Here is a 17,549-nt window from a genome sequence, read left to right on the forward strand (position 1 = left end):
ACATTTAGCTGCAAGGGAGGTTGGGAAATATAGGCTTGTTCTGGGCTGAATTATGTCCCCCTCCAGATTCATATGTTGAAGTCCTGACCCCCAGCACCTCAGAAAGTATTTGGAGACAGATCCTTAAAGAGGTGATTAAGGTAAAATGAGACCATTAGGTTGGGCCCTAATCCAATGACTGCTGTCCTTATAAGAAGAGGAGATTAAGACACAGACATGCACATAGAGAAGACCATATGAAGACACAGGGAGAAGGCGGCCACCCACAAGCCAAGGAGAGAGGCCTCAGAAGAAACCAGCCCTGCCAACACCTTGTTCTTGGACTTCCAGCCTCCAGAACTGTGATAAAATAAATCTTTGTTGTTTAAACCACTCAGTCTGGGGTACTTTGTTATGGCAGCCTGAGCAAACTAATACAGGCTATACCTGGGCAGCCATGTTCCCAACTAAAACTAAAGAAAGAGAAGGGAAGAAGGGATAATGGGGATGGCATCTGTCTTCCACAGATTCTTACTTATGAACCTGAACTACCACATCGCTTCCACCTTCCCAGTCTGGTAGGTCTCCAACACTTATGATGTGGAAGCTCCAATGTGTACCTATTGGCTGCTTACCTAAATCAGAATTGTAATTCTCTACGTTTCATTGTATATATTTACAAACCTTCTAAGAGGTCCATAGGCTTCACCAGGTTCTGGTCAGGAATCTGTGGTGTGTTGTATCCTTCCTGGGCCATTGGCAGGCCAAGTGCTTGAGCGTCACTCACACTATGTTTAATTCAGTGCCAGAACTCCACTTAGAGACGCCTTCATAATTCCACCTTCATTGTCTTGCAGCAGGATTGGGCAGAAAGCAAAGTTGAACTCTGATGCAGCTGCCACAGAGAGCTCAGCTGATCCCACTATGGCTCCAGATCTGGGATTGCCAGATGGATGCTCGACATTGAGGCAGGGGGTTGGACTTTTGGCCCTCCACAGTGACAGGCCATAGAAGCAGATGTAGCTTCTTCCACTGAGGGCAGCTCCTTCCACTGAGGGCAGCTCCTGGGGAGGGGCCCCGTGGTGATCTGCTGGCAGTCAAAAGTCCCAGCAGCTGCGAGAATGAGTTCCTGTGCCCTGTGGGGGACTCTGCGTGGCATAGCAGAGCATCCAGACACCATCGGAGCCATGCCAAGCCCAGGTCTGATGGCCCTAGCTGACCTGTAATTTTCTTTTTGTTCATCTCTGCACACCTGTGCCGAGCTTTGGCCAACAGCTCCAAGAGACTTGCATGTAGATACCTTGGAATTTTGAGGTGAGGTGGGGTGGGCTAGGATGAGTCTCTCTTTTGAAAATCAGATCCCTCTAAGTTTCTGCCGAAAGGATTCCTGCTGTCTGGAGCAGGGTGTGGGTGCTGATGAGGGAGTGTAACATCTCCAGGAAGACTGGCCCTGCTCAGGGGGTGCTGAATGATGAGTACAACCCTCGTTCCACATTCCCCCTCAGGGAGACTGGTCTTCTATGCGCTGGGCTCAGGGAAGGAGCGGACAACAAGCTGTCTGACCGCCAGAGCAGTCTAGGCAGAGGCTTTCGCTCTCTTCTTGGGCATCCCAGACACTCCGGGCTCTGCCATTGACTTCCATTTGAAGGCATTCTTAACTATTTTTGTGCCATGGGCCCCTGAACATTATGCGTTAAAGCCTATGGATTCCTTCTCAGAGTAATAAGTTCATAAAATAAAATACAGAACTGGCCGAGTGTGGCGGCTCACCCCTATAATCCCAGCACCTTGGGAGATTGAGGTGGGCAGATCACCCCAGATTAGGAGTTTGAGATCAGCCTGGCCAACATGGTGAAACCCCGTCTCTACTAAAAATACAAAAATTAGCCATGTGGTGGTATGCACCTGCAGTCCCAGCCACTCAGGAGGCTGAGGCAGGAGAATCGCTGGAAACTGGGAGGTGGAGGTTGCAGTGAGCCGAGATCGCATCACTGCACTCCAGCCTAGGTGACAGAGTGAGACTCTGTCTCAAAAAATAAAATAAAATAAAATAAAATAAAATAAAATAAAATAAAATACAGGGCTTACAAAAGGTAAGAGCATAAAATAAAATACAGAAACTTACAAAAGAAACCAATTTTATTGGAATAGGTATGTGAAAATGTTGTGTTTAAACATATCTGTAATACAGTAATACATGTGCTTCTTTTTCAGGTCAACAAGATAAGCCAGCAGGAGTCCATATCTAACAGTAGCTAATACGATTGTAATATCAAAGTAAGGATGAGCATAAATGATATTCTATTTGTGACAACTATAATGGGATCTAAAAATATTTGTGATTTTTCTTGGGTTCAGAGTTCTTGGGTTCAGAGTACTACTGATATTACTGTGCTTTGCTGCCTATGAAATAGCTTTCCCTATCCAAGTTCATAGACACCTCTGAATTCTATCTGCAGACGCCTTAGGGGTCCAGGTTCAGAACCCCTGTTTAGTGAACTATGAGCCAGAAGAAGCTGAGCCAGCCTTGGAGCCAGGAGCTGGACTTTGCAGCCAGCAGCATCTCCTTGCACCTCTTGGCGCTGCAGGGCTGGTGACTGGCAGGAGCAGTCACTTGGCATGCCTCACCATACGGCCTGGGATTGATAATTACTTGTGTATCCATCCATCCATCCCTCCATCTGTCCATCCATCCATGCATGCATTCGCTCAACAAATGTTTATAGAGCATGACTCTGTGGGTTCCAGGCTGATGGAAGAGAAACACACAAATAAATTACAGTCGAATATTGTGCTTAGAGAAGCAAGAACTGAGTGAGGCAGAAGCAAGGGTGGGGCTGGAGGGCACCCCAGGCAGAGGGGACAGAGTGTACATGACCTGCAGCTGAGAAAGGGCCTGGTATGGCAGAGAAACTGTGTGAGAATAGTGTGGAAGTGGTGATTCTGGGGGGGATCATGAAGGGTGGTGCCAGTTAAGTTCGGGCGCACAGATTTCATCAGCCACTGAGGTTCTCAGACAAGGCAATGACACACTCAGCTTTATGGAGGCGAGGTACAGATTGGAGAGGGGGAAGACTGGAGAGAGGAACACTAGCTAGGAGCTTTGGAACAGGTCAGGCAGGAGATGATGAGACCAGAACTTAGGTCTTGCCCAGTGATGGAATTCATGACCTCTAGGTCATGGGGGGAACCAGGGAGACTCCCCAGCTCTCTGAATTGGAAACTGGAGGCTGTTCACACCAGTAATCCAGGCTCGGGACATGGGGACCGAGTGGGGAAGGGAAGGAGATAACGCATTTGGCTTTATGCAAGTCCCTGTAGTATGCTGTGTGGCCATGTTGGGTTGGGAGCAGCCTCCCTGGGACTGGAGATTCAGGAATCGTCCCCGCATTTGAGTCTCATTTACCGGAGGAGGGGAAGGAGGGGCAGCAAGTTGCCATGGGCCCCTTCCTGGATGTGCCCCTCAGTCCTGACCAGCGTGTGGGTGGGACTGCAGATGGTTATGCCAAGCTTCCACTGCGTAGAATGCTGAGTGTGAGCGGCGCATGTGGTGACACGTAAAGCAGAGCACAGCTCAGCTGTGAGTTATGGTCAGAGCTGGCCAAGCAGTATGTCATGCTAGTGCCGAAGGAACGTCCCAAGTTTACTGGGAACATGGGAGACAATGGCCTCATGAGTACGTACGAGAGCACAGACAGTGCTGTGAAGAGTCCTGCTTAGCTGCGTCCCCAAGGAAGACCAGCGGGATGGTGCAGCAGATGGGGGCCGTGGAAGGCATTTGAACAGCGGGAAGGCCAGTCATACCTGTGCTTTGGGAAGATCTCCATGGATAGTGACACATGGAAGGTGAATTGAGCTGGTCTGGTCCCGAGGAGAAGGGAACAGACGTTTGACCGCTATGAACCTTCTGGTACATGTTGCCTGGAGCCAAACTTGAGACAGGTTGAGCTGCAAGGAACAAAGACACAAATAGATCTGCTGTGGAGGGGACTCGACTGTTTCCTAAGAAGTCCCATTGGGACTGCTCTTTGTTGGAACAGGCGTGAATCCAAGGGATTAAAAGGAGGTGGTGGATTGTGGGTTGAGTCAGCATTAATGCCAGTGAAATACAGCCTTTGAAGTCACTCAGTTGATCTTTCATCTTGAAAGCTCTTACAAAACCAGAAAATTAATGGCAAATCGTCTAAAAACAGCTCAGTAGCTCTCAGAGCTTTATGTCAGCCTTGTTCTCTGGAAGCCAAGCTGTAGCTGTGGTAGTGACCACTGATGCATGGGCTCAGCTTTCCAGAAGCAGGGAGCGGTGCAGGCACATGGCTCCCGTGGTCTCTGCTCCCCTGCATGGTGGAAGTGTTTCTCAGGTCGTCCTCATAGGGGCGACTGAATGTGTTTGTGCTGCAGATTAAGTGTCTTTCCCCAGGGAGTTTGTCCTCTGGCTCTGGCAGACGCCTCTGCCTGCTGAGAGAGGAGGTGTGTTTGGGCCAACTTCAGGAGGAGCTTTGGAATCTGCTGGGCTCCTCGTTTCATAATAAGCCCGACCTTCTCTGGGTTTCAGTTGAGGGGACACTGCCAATAGGGAAAAACAGAGAGACAGAGAGAGACCCGAGAAGGAAAGAGACAGAGACACAGAGAAGCAAGGGTGGGGGCTGGAGGGCATCCCAGGCAGAGGGGACAGCTCGTGCATGACCTGAAGGTTTGAAAAAGGGCCTGGTATAGCAGAGAACCAGCGTGAGAATACAGTGTGGAAGTGATGAGTCTTGGGGGGATCATGAAGGGTGGTGCCGGTCAAGTTCAGGGACACTGATTTCATCAGCCACCGAGGTTTTCAAACAAGGCAATGACTTGCTCAGTTTTACAGAGGCAGGGGTACCTCTCTTTGGGTCTCCGTCTCTAATTTATTATTCCTCTGTCTCTGTAGTTCTATCCCTCTCTGTCTGTGTCTGTCTTTATGCTGGTCTTTACTCTGCCTCTCTCTTTGCACTGAGTTCTCTCTCTCTCTCTCTCTCTCTCTCTCTGTGTTATGTGTATGTGTGTGTGTGTTATGTGTATGTCTGTGTGTGTGTCAGTGTGTGTCTGTGTGTGTGTCAGTGTGTGTCTGTGTGCTTCCCAGCTCTTTCTGGGTCTGTCTCTCTATGTCCGTCTGTCTTCCTGCCTCTCTCTTATTTCTAAGCCCTGGTCTCTGTTTTCCTCTGAATCTTGCTGTCAGCACATGTCAAAGTGCTGAGTTTTTGCTGCTGCTGCTGCTGCTGGTGGGCACATTAATTGGGAAACCGTGGAGGCCCCTCTTGGAAGTTCACAACACGTGCAGTTGCGTGTCAGAAGCACTGAAGTCCTGTGGAAAACAACCTTTTTTGTTCTTGTTTAACTCTGTGCTTTCCATCTTATTTGCTTGGCCACAGAATTATTTTCCCCCCAAAATCACCTTACTAGCATCCTGTGGAATCATCCTTAGCAGCATTGGCTGACGGGGATTCTGCCCTGTGCGTGGGCTCTGCTACCCATTTCTGTCTGTCTAGTCTTTCTTTTTCTTCCTGCTTCTCTGTATCTCTGTCTCTTTCCTTCTTGGGTCTCTCTCTGTCTCTCCGTTTTTCTTCTCCATCTCTCTCTCTCTTTCTGCCTCTCTGCGTGGTCTCCCTCATTCTTGCTTCCCTATCCCTCTTTCTCTCTCTCTCTCTCATTTCACCTGAGGCCAGGGTAGCACAGGGGTTCTCCGGCATTCCAAGGGTCCAGGCGCTGGGAGGCGAGGTGCTGAGCTGTGTGGGTTGGAGCGAGTCCGGAGTGGAGGGAACTTTCCCACCAGGAGAGTAAGTGAACCAGAGGACGGTGCCGCAGCCACCGAGTGTTCTTCCAAGGCCCGGGTGGGAGGTGCGACTGGAGGGACGTGGCCAGCCTGGCCGCAGGACGGGGGAAGTGCCTGAACCCCGCTGACTTCCACAGCCACTGCCAGGGATCAGCCAGGGCCACATCAGCCGAGGACTGCTATGGCCATAAATTAAAATGAGAGAGCGTGAAAAGGGGCTTTGAAAGTATTCTGTTATTCGATCTTCCTGTCTGTATTTTTCCTTCGCCTCTCTCATTTCTTTCTCTATCAACTCCTCTCCTTATCCTCTGCCTGAGGCCCTACTTTCCTTCCCTTGATCTTCTGAGCAAGAGGCTAACTTCTGACCATGTTTTCACAGTCAGGCCTGGCATTTGTCTGATGCTTTAGATGGCACACCAAGAACCTTTATACACACTGCTGTGGCCACACAGTGAGTGAGCAGTCCTGCTCCCATTTCACAGATGAGAAAACCAAGACCCAGAGGGAGGTTAAGGGACTTGTCAGTATCGCATAGGAATAAACAAAGCTCAGGTCAGCCAATGCCAGTCCTCCTTTGGGCTGCCCCGTGGCGCCTGTGAACTCCTCCAGGGCATGGCCTTTATCACTGATGTGCCACTTTACGGTCCTTCCTCCCTGTTCAGGTGGGTGCTGATTTGACTTCTGGCCAGGACTCCTCCTCAGCGGACACCAGAGCACCTCGGGTTTCTTGGGCTCACTTGGTTCCAGCTTCCCGAATCCTTGTGCTGCATCAGAGCAGCGACTGGCGGAGATGGGGAGCTCACACCTGGGCCCTGGCAGGTCCTTTGCTGATCTGTCTTCTTTTTCTCCAACCTTGGCTCAGTTACGCCAGGAGGAGCTGGAGTGAAGGAACTGGCCCCAATACAAATCTTTTTGGATCCTGGAACACTGACGGTCAGCGACTTTGGCGGCAGATGAATTTCCAGTCCTGTCTTACGTAAGGAAATGAGAAGTTCGTATTTCCCAACATACCAGAAAACCATTCCTCAGCCGTCATCTGCCATCAGTTGGGGCAAAATGAGGACCAGTGGGTGGAGCAGAATGGGACTGGAGGAAGGCTTCACAGTGGGCTGGGCCAGTGGGTTCCAACAGTTAATGGCTGTGAGGCTCTGGCAAGAACTGGCACTGAGCCAGGGACAGAGAACATATGATCTCACTTAATCCTCACAGCTGCCCTGGGAGGGAAGTCTGCTGTTCCCACTCTATAGAAGAGGAATCTGAAGTTCGGATCCCATATCCAGAAAGCCCCCAAACCGGGAGTGTCTGATGCCAACCCTTACCACGAAGCAGCCCTGCCTTGGGAGGTGATGGTTCTCTGTTACGGGGGGCTCAGTGAGTACCTGCTGGGTGCTGTATGAATGGTAATCGTGACTCTGGTCTCAAGGTCTTGAAGACTCTGACCACTCTCAGACCACCAGCATGGCCAGTGCCCAGGCTCTGCTGTGTCATTGACTGTGGGGAGACAAAAATCAACAAGGGTCAGAAGGTGCCACCTGAGAAAGGAAATTGAATGACTAGTACATAGCATTGAAAGGTTGTTTGTCAGGGAAGATCAAGAAAAGCCTCAGTGCCCATCAAGAAACATCTAGATAAAAAAACAATAGCTCAGCAACTCAAAGCCCTAGGGATCTCTCTGAGACTGACAGGGAGAAAAGTCCAAGAAACATTATTTTGTGATAAAAAGCAAGCTGCAGAATAAGATGTGCAATGGGATATCATTTATGTGAAGAGAGACACACAAAACACAAAGCCTTCTATTTCCACATGTAGTTATACATGCATGGCAATGCATAGCAAAAGGTCTGGAAGGAAACACCCCAAACTGACAAAGGGGTGTCCTCCAGGGGAAGGCCAGGAACAAAGTGGGAGCCTCAGCATGGGGTGATGGTGGAGGGTGTGGGAAAGGAGTTCCTTTGATCGATTTATAGTGTTTGAATTGCTTACAGCAAAAATACATTATGTCCTCCTTAGGTAATTAAAAATAAATGCATAAGTAAATGAAAAGAAAGTGCAAATCTGCTTTGTGGACCATAAATACATGGAGTGGTGACTTGATCTGATTAATTGATGGACTGAGCCAATAAACGTTACAGAGAGAGTGTCCTCTGGAGCAGGCCTTATGCTAGGGGCTGGAACTACAGAAATGAAAGATGGAGATTCCGATCCCAAGGAGCTTAGAATCCAGTGAGGAAGGTAAATGGCAAACCCAGAGTGAATATCCTAGAAGCTGTGACAGCCCAGGGAATCATATAATCTAAATGGCCTATAAGAATTCTGGAGTCTATGTCTCAAAGGTGACATTTGAGTGGGGATCTGAAGGATGATGTGTGTCCCCAAATTCATGTGTTAGAAACTCAGTTCCCAGTGTAACAGTATGGAGAGCTGTGACCTTCGGGAGATGATTGAGTCATGAGGCTCCAGCCTCATAAATGTGATTAGGTGTCCTTATAAAAGGGCTTGACAGAGGGAGTTTGCCCCCCTTTCACTCCTTCCATTCTCTCCCCCATGTGAGAACACAGTGTTCCTCCCCTCCAGAGGATGCAGACACAAGGCACCATCTGGAAGCGCAAAGCAGCCCTCGCCAGACCCCAAACCTGCTGGCGCCTTGATCTTGGACTTCCCAGCCTCCACAACTGGAAGACAATTAACTTCTGTTTTTTATAAAGGACCCAGTCTCAGGCGTCTTGTTATAGCAGAACTGATGGATGAGACAGATGAGTAGCAGCCTGACTTGGAGATGGGGAACGAGTCCTGGCAGATGGAGCAGCAAGAGCTGCTGCTGCCTGGCAGCAAGTCCAGAGCTGCCTCCAGTGGGCATGGCCAGGCCTCCTGTCCAGCTCTCCTTCCTCCTGGAGCTGACATCTGGGTGACAACCTCCACCTTGGGACCTGTGAGGACACCCAGATTCTAGTCTGACTCTGTTCCCTCTGCCACGTAATCTCTCTGATCCTGTTTCCCATCTGGAAGAGTCGGGAGGGGGTTAATTCCTGCCCTGCCAAGTCTCCAGGATTATCATGAAGATCAAGTGGGATAATGCCTAGAAAAGTGTTTCATAAACCAAGAAGCACCAAACAAATATTATTTAGATTGCAGTCTTGCTTCTAGAAGCTGAGTCAGTTGCCTAAACAGAAAAATTAAATTTAAGAAGAGGATCTGAACTTTCCCTCTCATATCCCCAGGCCTCCATTAACTAGGGGCAGGCAAAACCTTCTTGGTCTATCTCCTTCTACAGAGGTGAGGGGTGCAGGAGAAAGAGGGGAGGGAGTGAAATAAGGAGGAGATGGCTTCATCACAGCCATGGGTCATGAGGACAGTTGTTCTTTCCAGCTCGTCTGTGTGTGGGGTCAGGCCAGGCTCAGACCCAGCTATGAAGTCACCAAATAGGATTTTCTTTGCTCTCAGATTTGGCTGTTTTCCCTTTAAAAAAAAAAAAAAAATGCCAGAGTGCATCTCTGCAGGATGTACTACTTCCATCCCACAGAGAAGGGTCTGGGTCTTTCTCTCAGGGGACCCCAGTGCTTACATGGCCATCATCCCCTCTGGCCCACCATACCCTGCGATGCAAGCAGGAATTCCACTCAGGGCTCCAGGGGCCTTTACCAAGGATCAGACCATCAGGTGAAGGGAGGAGAGTTGACCAGCATGGAGCAGAGCGGAGTGGTATTTAGTAGGAATGCTGATATGACATTCTAAGACTGCTGAGCTTGTCCAACTTAGCTCATTATGAATTTTCATTTCCAGAGTCTAAGGAGTGGTTCCTAAAACCTATAAACAATGATGTTATTGCAGAGAGCAACCCTCAGTAGTCTGAGTGGGACTGTCAAGCTTGAGTGTGCCTGCCCTTCATGTACAACGTTAGCCTAAGAAACTCAGGTTTATAGTTTGTCAAGAAAAAATTGGAAGGCAGTTGAGGAAAAATCTATCATAAGCTAAAACCTGGGCAGTTGTATCCAGCTCAAGGTACCAGGGAGCAGTGTGGATGGTAGGAAACTGGGACAAAGATCCAAATACCTGGGGCCCTAGCTCAAGGTCTGAGGGTGTGGGGCAGAGATACAGACTTGTAACAAAACAGGATGGATGTTGTAATAGTAGATGTGTTCAAGGGTCCCCAAGACCACCCTCAGGTTTGAGGATTTGCTAGAAGGACTCACACAACTGAGAAAAGTTGCTATATTCATGGTTATGCTTTATAACAGTGGAAGGACATAGATTAAAGTCAGAAAAGGGATAGGTTACATAGGGTGGAGGCCAGGAGGGAGCAGGGATAAGCTTCCAGTTGCCCTCCTCCAGGGGAGTTTTTCAAACAATGCTTAATTCATCTAGCAACAATGTGACACCACACATGGAGAGCTACCAACCACAGAAGCTCTTGAGCCTCTATGTCCTGAGTTTTTACTGAGGGTTGGTCGGGTAGGCACAGCTGACTGTTGCAGGAAGTCAGGGACCCTGAATGGAGGGACCAGCTGAAGCCACAGCACAAGAAGATAAATTGTGAAGATTTCATGGACATTTATTAGTTCCCCAAATTAATACTTTTATAATTCCTTACACCTGTCTTTACTGCAATCTCTGAACATAAATTGTGAAGACTTCATGGACACTTATCACTTCCCCAATCAATACTCTTGTGATTTCCTGTGCCTGTCTTTACTTTAATCTCTTAATCCCATCATCTTCATAAGCTGAGGAGGATGAATGTCACCTCAGGACCCTGTGTTGATTGTGTCAACTGCACAAATTGTTTGTAGAGCATGTGTGTTTGAACAATATGAAATCTGGGCACCTTGAAAAAAGAACAGGATAACAGCAATGTTCAGGGAACAAGGTAGCTAAGACTTGGAGTGTGACTGCTGGTGAGTCAGATGGATCAGAGCCATATTTCTCTTCTTTCAAAGGCAAATAGGAGAAATATCGCTGAATTCTTTTTCTCAGCAAGGAACATCCCTGAGAAAGAGAATGTGCCCTGAGGGTAGGTCTATAGACGGCTCCCTTGAGGCGGCTGCCTTTTACAGTCGAAGTCGAAGGGATAAAATAAGCCCCAGTCTCCTGTAACGCTCTCAGGCTTATTAGGATGAGGAAATTCCTGCCTAATAAATTTTGGTCAGACAGGTTGTCTGCTCTCAAACTCTGTCTCCTGATAAGATGTTATCAATGACAATGCATGCCCAAAACTTCTTTAGCAATTTTAATTTCACCCCATCTTGTGGTCCTGTGATCTCACCCTGCCTCCATTTGCTTTGTGATATTTTATTACCTTGTGAAGCACGTGATCTCTGTGACCCACACCCTATTCCTGCACTCCCTCCCCTTTTGAAAATCGCTAATAAAAACTTGCTGGTTTTACGGCTCAGGGAGCATCACAGAGCCTGCTGACATGTGATGTCTCCCCCAGACACTCAGCTTTAAAATTTCTCTCTTTTGTGCTCTTTCCCTTTATTTCTCAAAGCAGCCAAGATGCTTAAGGAATAGAAAAGAACCCACGTTAACCATCGGGGGTGGGTTCCCCCGATAGCTGAGCACCTACATGGCTGACATTACTTAGTCCCCAGCCCCTTCAGAGGTCAAACAGACACTGTGTGGCCACAGGCCTGCACCATCAATCTCATTATTAGCATAGACTATCTGGCACAGGCCCTGTATTAGAGTTCTCTAGAGGGACAGAACTAATGGAATATATATATATATATAAACGGGAGCTTATTAAGCATTAACTCACATGATTACAAGGTCCACAATAGGCCATCTACAGGCTGAGGAACAAGAAGAGCCAGTCTGAGTTCCAAAACTGAAGGGCTTGGAGTCTGATGTTCAAGGGCAGGAAGCATCCAGCATGGGAGAAAGACGTAGGCTGGGAGGCAAGGCTGGTTTAGTCTTTTCACGTTTTTCTGCCTGCTTTATATTCTAGTCAAGCTGGCAGCTGATTAGATGGTGCCCACTCAGATTAAGGGTGGGTCTGCCTTTCCCAGCCCACCGACTCAAACATTAATCTCCTTTGGCAACACCCTCACAGACACACCCAGGATAAATACTTTGCATCCTTCGATCCAATCAAATTGACACTCAGTATTAACCATCACAGGTCCAAAGACACTATGATCAGGCAAGATATTCTAAAGGCTTAGAGGTTATCTCCTAGGAGCTGGTCCAGGGACAGACATCTCCTTGGAATGCATAGGGTGTGGACTACCCAGGTCTGTTGAGCCAACCCTTTACTGCACAGCAAAACTCTAGAGAACTCATGAGGAGCCTGATTTATTTGCGACTGTGGGTAAAACTGGGTGGGAAGAGGGGGCAGGAGAATAACCAGCCAACCTAGTATGATGTCCACAGTGTCATGTCTGGCAGGAGAAGGTTACTTACCCAGAACCTGGACAACATGAAACTGAGGGAAGATTAGGAGCAGAAAAAGCAACTGGGAAGGCCAAAGCTCATCCATTCGTGGAGAGAAGGTTCAGTTGGTCAAATGTTGCACAAAGAGGTTGTGTAAGATGAGGGGCAACCAGACGGGGGCTAAGCAGCACAGTACGGGTGGCCATCCGTGGCCCCTGGCATGGAGAGCTGGTTGCCAGAGTGGGGCTCCAGCCCAGAGACAACGCAAGCTGGAGTAGATCATCAGTCAACTAAGAGTGGCTGAAGGAACCAGAAGCGTTTCACAAAAGGACAAGAATGAAAGTCTCCTCTTCTATGTTTAAGTGTCTCTTCTTTTCTTCGTGTCTCTAAGACCATAACTCAGAAATTAAAATAAGACTTTGTCATTACCGAGATGTAAAATGACACTGGGGAATGCAGGGTACCCTCAAAAGATACCTAGGGCCCCATTAGTTTTTAAAAAGTCAAGGGGCCTGTGTTGAACCACCTCTGCTGGTTCTAGCTGGTCATGGCAAAGAGGGAGCTGACGGAATGAGACAGGACTATCACAAAGGAATACAACCAGGAGGGAGGTTTTGGCCCACGTAGAAAAGAACTTACTAACAACTAGAACTTCTAAAGATAGGCAGGTTGCTTTGCCTGGTAGTGAGCTTCCTGTCATTGGAACATGCAAGGTGGCTGAGTGGCCACCTGCCAGTGATGCTGTGGAAGGAATTCTTGCTCTAGGAGGGAGAATGAACTAAAAGGAGCCATTCTTCCTACACTCTCCTCAGGTGACCTCATCCAGTCCTGCATTAAAAACCTCTTCTATGTTCAAAACTCACCAATTAAAAACTCCAGCCTAATCACTCTTCTTGGCTCTGGGAACTTGTCAATCTCCTGTAATGACTGTCCCATACTTAGAAAATGCCTGGCACATAGGTGTTCAGCGAATGTTTTTGAACAATTGGGTGAACCTCGGCCCTCTCGCTTTTCTCCTGCCTTGGTTTTGCACAATTACCACTTTGGGCAAGCAACCTTCCTTCTGTGAAAAATGGCCCTATGAACCTTACACCAGCTGTGCCAACTTCGCCCTTCTCCACTACTTACTTCTACCCCACCCCTAGAACTACTAAGGACCTGCGGTGGATAATCTGTGTTTCTTACCCTTGTTCAGTGCCCTGCCTTGTTGCATGTCTGTCACCCTCTCCCCAACCCTGTAAGTTTCTGGAGATAGAGTGTTGGGTATGTATTACTGCATACCTGACACTCTGCCCAGGCACTGGCATAGAGCAGGTGCTCAGAACCTGAGTGTTGCATCAGACTGTGGGTTTCTTAGGTCCTATCTTAGGTGGAGCTTCCCCTCCCCATGCCTTCCACGAGTAGAGTATGTATTAATGAACTAGCTCTTCCAAAGCTAGGAAATCTATTTCACTTTAATGAAATCCAATTAGTGCCTCCACTGTGGAGCCCTGGGCTCTTTCAGACTAGAAGATGCTGAATGAGAGGATGCCTTTTCCTGTAACCCAGATGTGTCTTTCCCGCCTCCATCTCCCTTCCAGGAACAACACTGCCATTTTTCAGCTTCTTTTATCTCCAAATGTTGGTACATCTGTTTCCAACATTTCCCTGTCTCAGGATTCTTTGAGTGTTACTCTGCAGAATAACTTGAGGAGGGTATTCTTTCACTTTTCATCCACTTACTTATATTCCTGTCCACCCACTCGCCCTTCCTTCTGAACACTCTTTCATTTACCCACTTGCTCTGCCAAAGACACATTCACAGCCGGGCGTAGTGGCTCTTGCTTGTAATCCCAGCACTTTGGGAGGCCAAGGAGGGAGGATCACGAGGTCAGGAGATCGAGACCATCTTGGCCAATATGGTGAAACCCAATCTGTACTAAAAATACAAAAATTACCTGGGTGTGGTGGTCTGCACCTGTAATCCCAGCTACTCAGGAGGCTGAGGCAGGAGAATCCGTTGAACCTGGGAGGCAGAGTTGCAGTGAGCCAAGATCGCGCCACAGCACTCCAGCCTGATGACAGAGTAAGACTCTATCTCAAAAAAAAGAAAAAAAAAAAAGACATATTCCCCCTATCATGTCTTCACCCTTCAAACTACTCACCATCCATCCATCTCTTTATCTACTCATCCATCCATCAATCCATCCATCCATCTGTCCATTCATCCTCCTATCCCTGCATCCATCCATGCCTCTCTCTTCCCATCCTTCCACCCATCCACTCATTCACTCCTGAACCCTTCCATCCATCTATCCATCATCCATCCAGCCATGCATCCATCCATTCATTCAGGCAAACATACCCAGTAAACATTTCTTTGAGAGCCTACTTTATGTAAAGTCCTCTGTCTGGGACAAAGGAAACATAAACGAGACTCAATCACTCCCCTGGAGAAGCTTCCAGTCTAATAAGGGAAAACTGACACACAGTGTGTGGTTAAGAGTATAAGCTCTTGCATTTGAAAAACCTGGGATAAAATACCAGCTCTACTACTTAGCAGTTCAAGGACATGGACAAATTGCTTAACTTCTTTGTGCCTCAATTTTCTTATGGCAAGTAATACTCAACTCATGAGTAATTGTTGTGGAATTATTCATTAAATGGAATAATTCATGTAAAGTGTTTAACCGTAATCCTCACATATATTAGGTGTTCCACAAGTGATCAATAACATTGGTACTTACAGTATTATAATATTATTCATTACTTATGGTATTATAGTATTATTAATTCCCTCATATGCTAATTGTGGGATTTGATTGCTTATGAATTTAAAAATTAATTTAGACACTCAGTGGATATTTGTTGAGAATCTACTGCATATGCTGTCCTGTGCTAAGCTCTGTGCTCTTTGGGAGATTAGAATCTTATTGTGCAGATGAGATACACACACTTGAAATAGCTCAACAGTGATGATAACCACAAGAATAGCTATAATCATAATGGCAGCTAATGTTTATTGAGAGCTTATTATATGTCAGGTATTGTTACAAATATTTTACATATTGTTACAAATATTTTACATAGATGAACCAATTTCACGTTCAACAATTTTGAGACAGCACCTATTATTTACCCAATTTTACAGATGAGAAAATCAGGACAAGGACAGGTTGGTATCTTACCCAACGTCACAGAGCTAGTATGTGGAGGAGTTGGGATTTGAACCCTGACATTACCTAAGTTCAACAAAACAGGCCTCAGTCAGAATGTCATAGTAATGTGCAGAGGGAGGTTCCTGCAGGCAAACTGCATGGAGAAGGTGAACACATGGAGAAATAACTTCCTCGTGGAGAGGAACATTTGATATACTCCTTCCTAGATGTGGGCTGTGGACAGGCTGCAACAGATTTATTGTTCCCAAGCCCCAGCCAGACCCACCGAATCAAAGCACTGAGGGAAGGACCCAAGAATCTGAATCCTAAGCATAAGCTACCATTTGCTAAAGCTTGAAAACCACTGCTCTAATATTGAAAGTAGAGTCTCATCCCCAACTTTACCACCTACCTACTCCCTCTATGAAGTCAGGCATATCATTTAGCTTATCTGGGACTCAGTTTCTTTTATAGAAATTAGGGATAGTAATATTTGCCTCTTGGCACTGTTATAAAAAGTGAGCTAATATGTGTACCAAGCTTAGCCCATGACTGGACAGTGGCAGGAGAGAGAATACAATGCTTGGGTCTTGGGCACAGGAGGTAACCTGCCCTCCATCAGGTGGAAGGAAGTGTCCTCTGCGGTGGTAGAAGGGGGGTCAAGGGCAAGAATGGGTACTTTCAGAGTCTGAGGATCCACTGTGGACTTTGTGTTGAATTCGCTGCGCTTACCTTGCTTTCCAGCCCTGCAAGGTAACTGCTGAAACTTAAGCACTCACACTTGTTCATCTGGGAGACTTACACAATGCCTTGGTTCTTGGGAATGTTCTTCCAGAACCACTGCTTGGGGTAAGTGGAAATGTGTGCTTAGGATCTGATGGGAGCTCACTGCTCACACCCCCCTGGAACCTACATGTCATCTGTGGCTGGTTCCCAGAGGCACCAGCTTGCCACGCACATTCCTGGTGAGAACTGAAAATCCTAAGCCTGGCAACCAACTGAATGGACACGCTCTTGACCAAAAGTGATGCAGCACTAGCAAGCCCCAAAATTGGGGCTTAGCGCAGAAGGGTTCTTGGCTTCACCTAGGAAAGAATTCAGGGGGAGCCAGTGGGTGTTAGACAACAACTTTTATTGAAGAGGCAGTGCACAGCAACAGCAGAGGTATTGCTCCTTGCACAGCAGGGCTACCCCCTGGGCAGTGTACCCAGAATAGCAGCTAAGAGGCAGTTCCCCAGTCATATTTATACGTGCTTTCAATTATATACAAAGTAGGGGCCAGATTATGCAAAAATTTCTAGAAATAGGATAACTTCTGGGTCATCAGGTTGTTGCCATGGAAAGGAGCAGTAACTTCCGGATGTTAAAATGGCAATGGTAAACTGACATGGCACGTGAGTGGGCAAGGCGTATGGAAAGCTGCTTCTGACCCATCCCTGTTTTAGCTAGTCCTCAATTTGGTCCAGTGTCCAAGTCCCACCTCCATAGTCGAGTCCTGCCTCCTGAGTTGAGTCCCACCTTCTACCTCAAAAGGACCTCAGAGAAACCCTAAAAACTGAGTTCCTAGTCCTGACATGCCTCGTTCCCCCCATCCCTTTTGTGGCTTAGACACAACAACTGACCAGCATGAATGTTAACATAGAGACCAAAAGACGGACAGAATGGACTCGTTGTGGTAATAAGATAACAAATTATAAACCAGACCTAAGCCCATACCAGGTGAGGGTTAAGTCATGAACCCCTACGGTCACAGAATAAACTATATTCCAATTGTCACAAGAATTCCCCATTTTTATCTTCAGCAGCTAAACAAGCACTGGCTTGAAATAAGCAATATGGAAGTAACTGCAGCTCACCAAACAGCAGACACTGACTGAGCACCCAGTTCCACCAGACAGAACTGCAGCTTTGATTAGACAAGAGACTGATTTCTCCTGATAAGAGACAAACAGACCAACCACGGACTCATTCTGGTAAGTTTACAGAGGCAGTGCACCAAGTGTCTTCGTGTCCCTGCTTTATCTTTTAACACACAGTGCCTAATTTCAATGCATTTAAATGTTGCGTTCATCCCAAAGTAAACTTAAGATGCATGTAATATGCATGCTTGTTCAGTACACATGCATCAGAAGCCCCTTTGTGAATATTCATAGCTCCTCCTATAACCTGTTGAATATGTATATTTGGACAACACATTCAGCATAAATTCCTGTCTCATCCTTTTCTCCTTTGAAATGCCTACCTTTGGGGCGCTACTGAATTCCCAG

This window comes from Macaca fascicularis, chromosome 7 (assembly GCF_037993035.2).
Source record: "Macaca fascicularis isolate 582-1 chromosome 7, T2T-MFA8v1.1".
In the NCBI taxonomy this organism is placed as follows: Eukaryota; Metazoa; Chordata; class Mammalia; order Primates; family Cercopithecidae; genus Macaca; species Macaca fascicularis.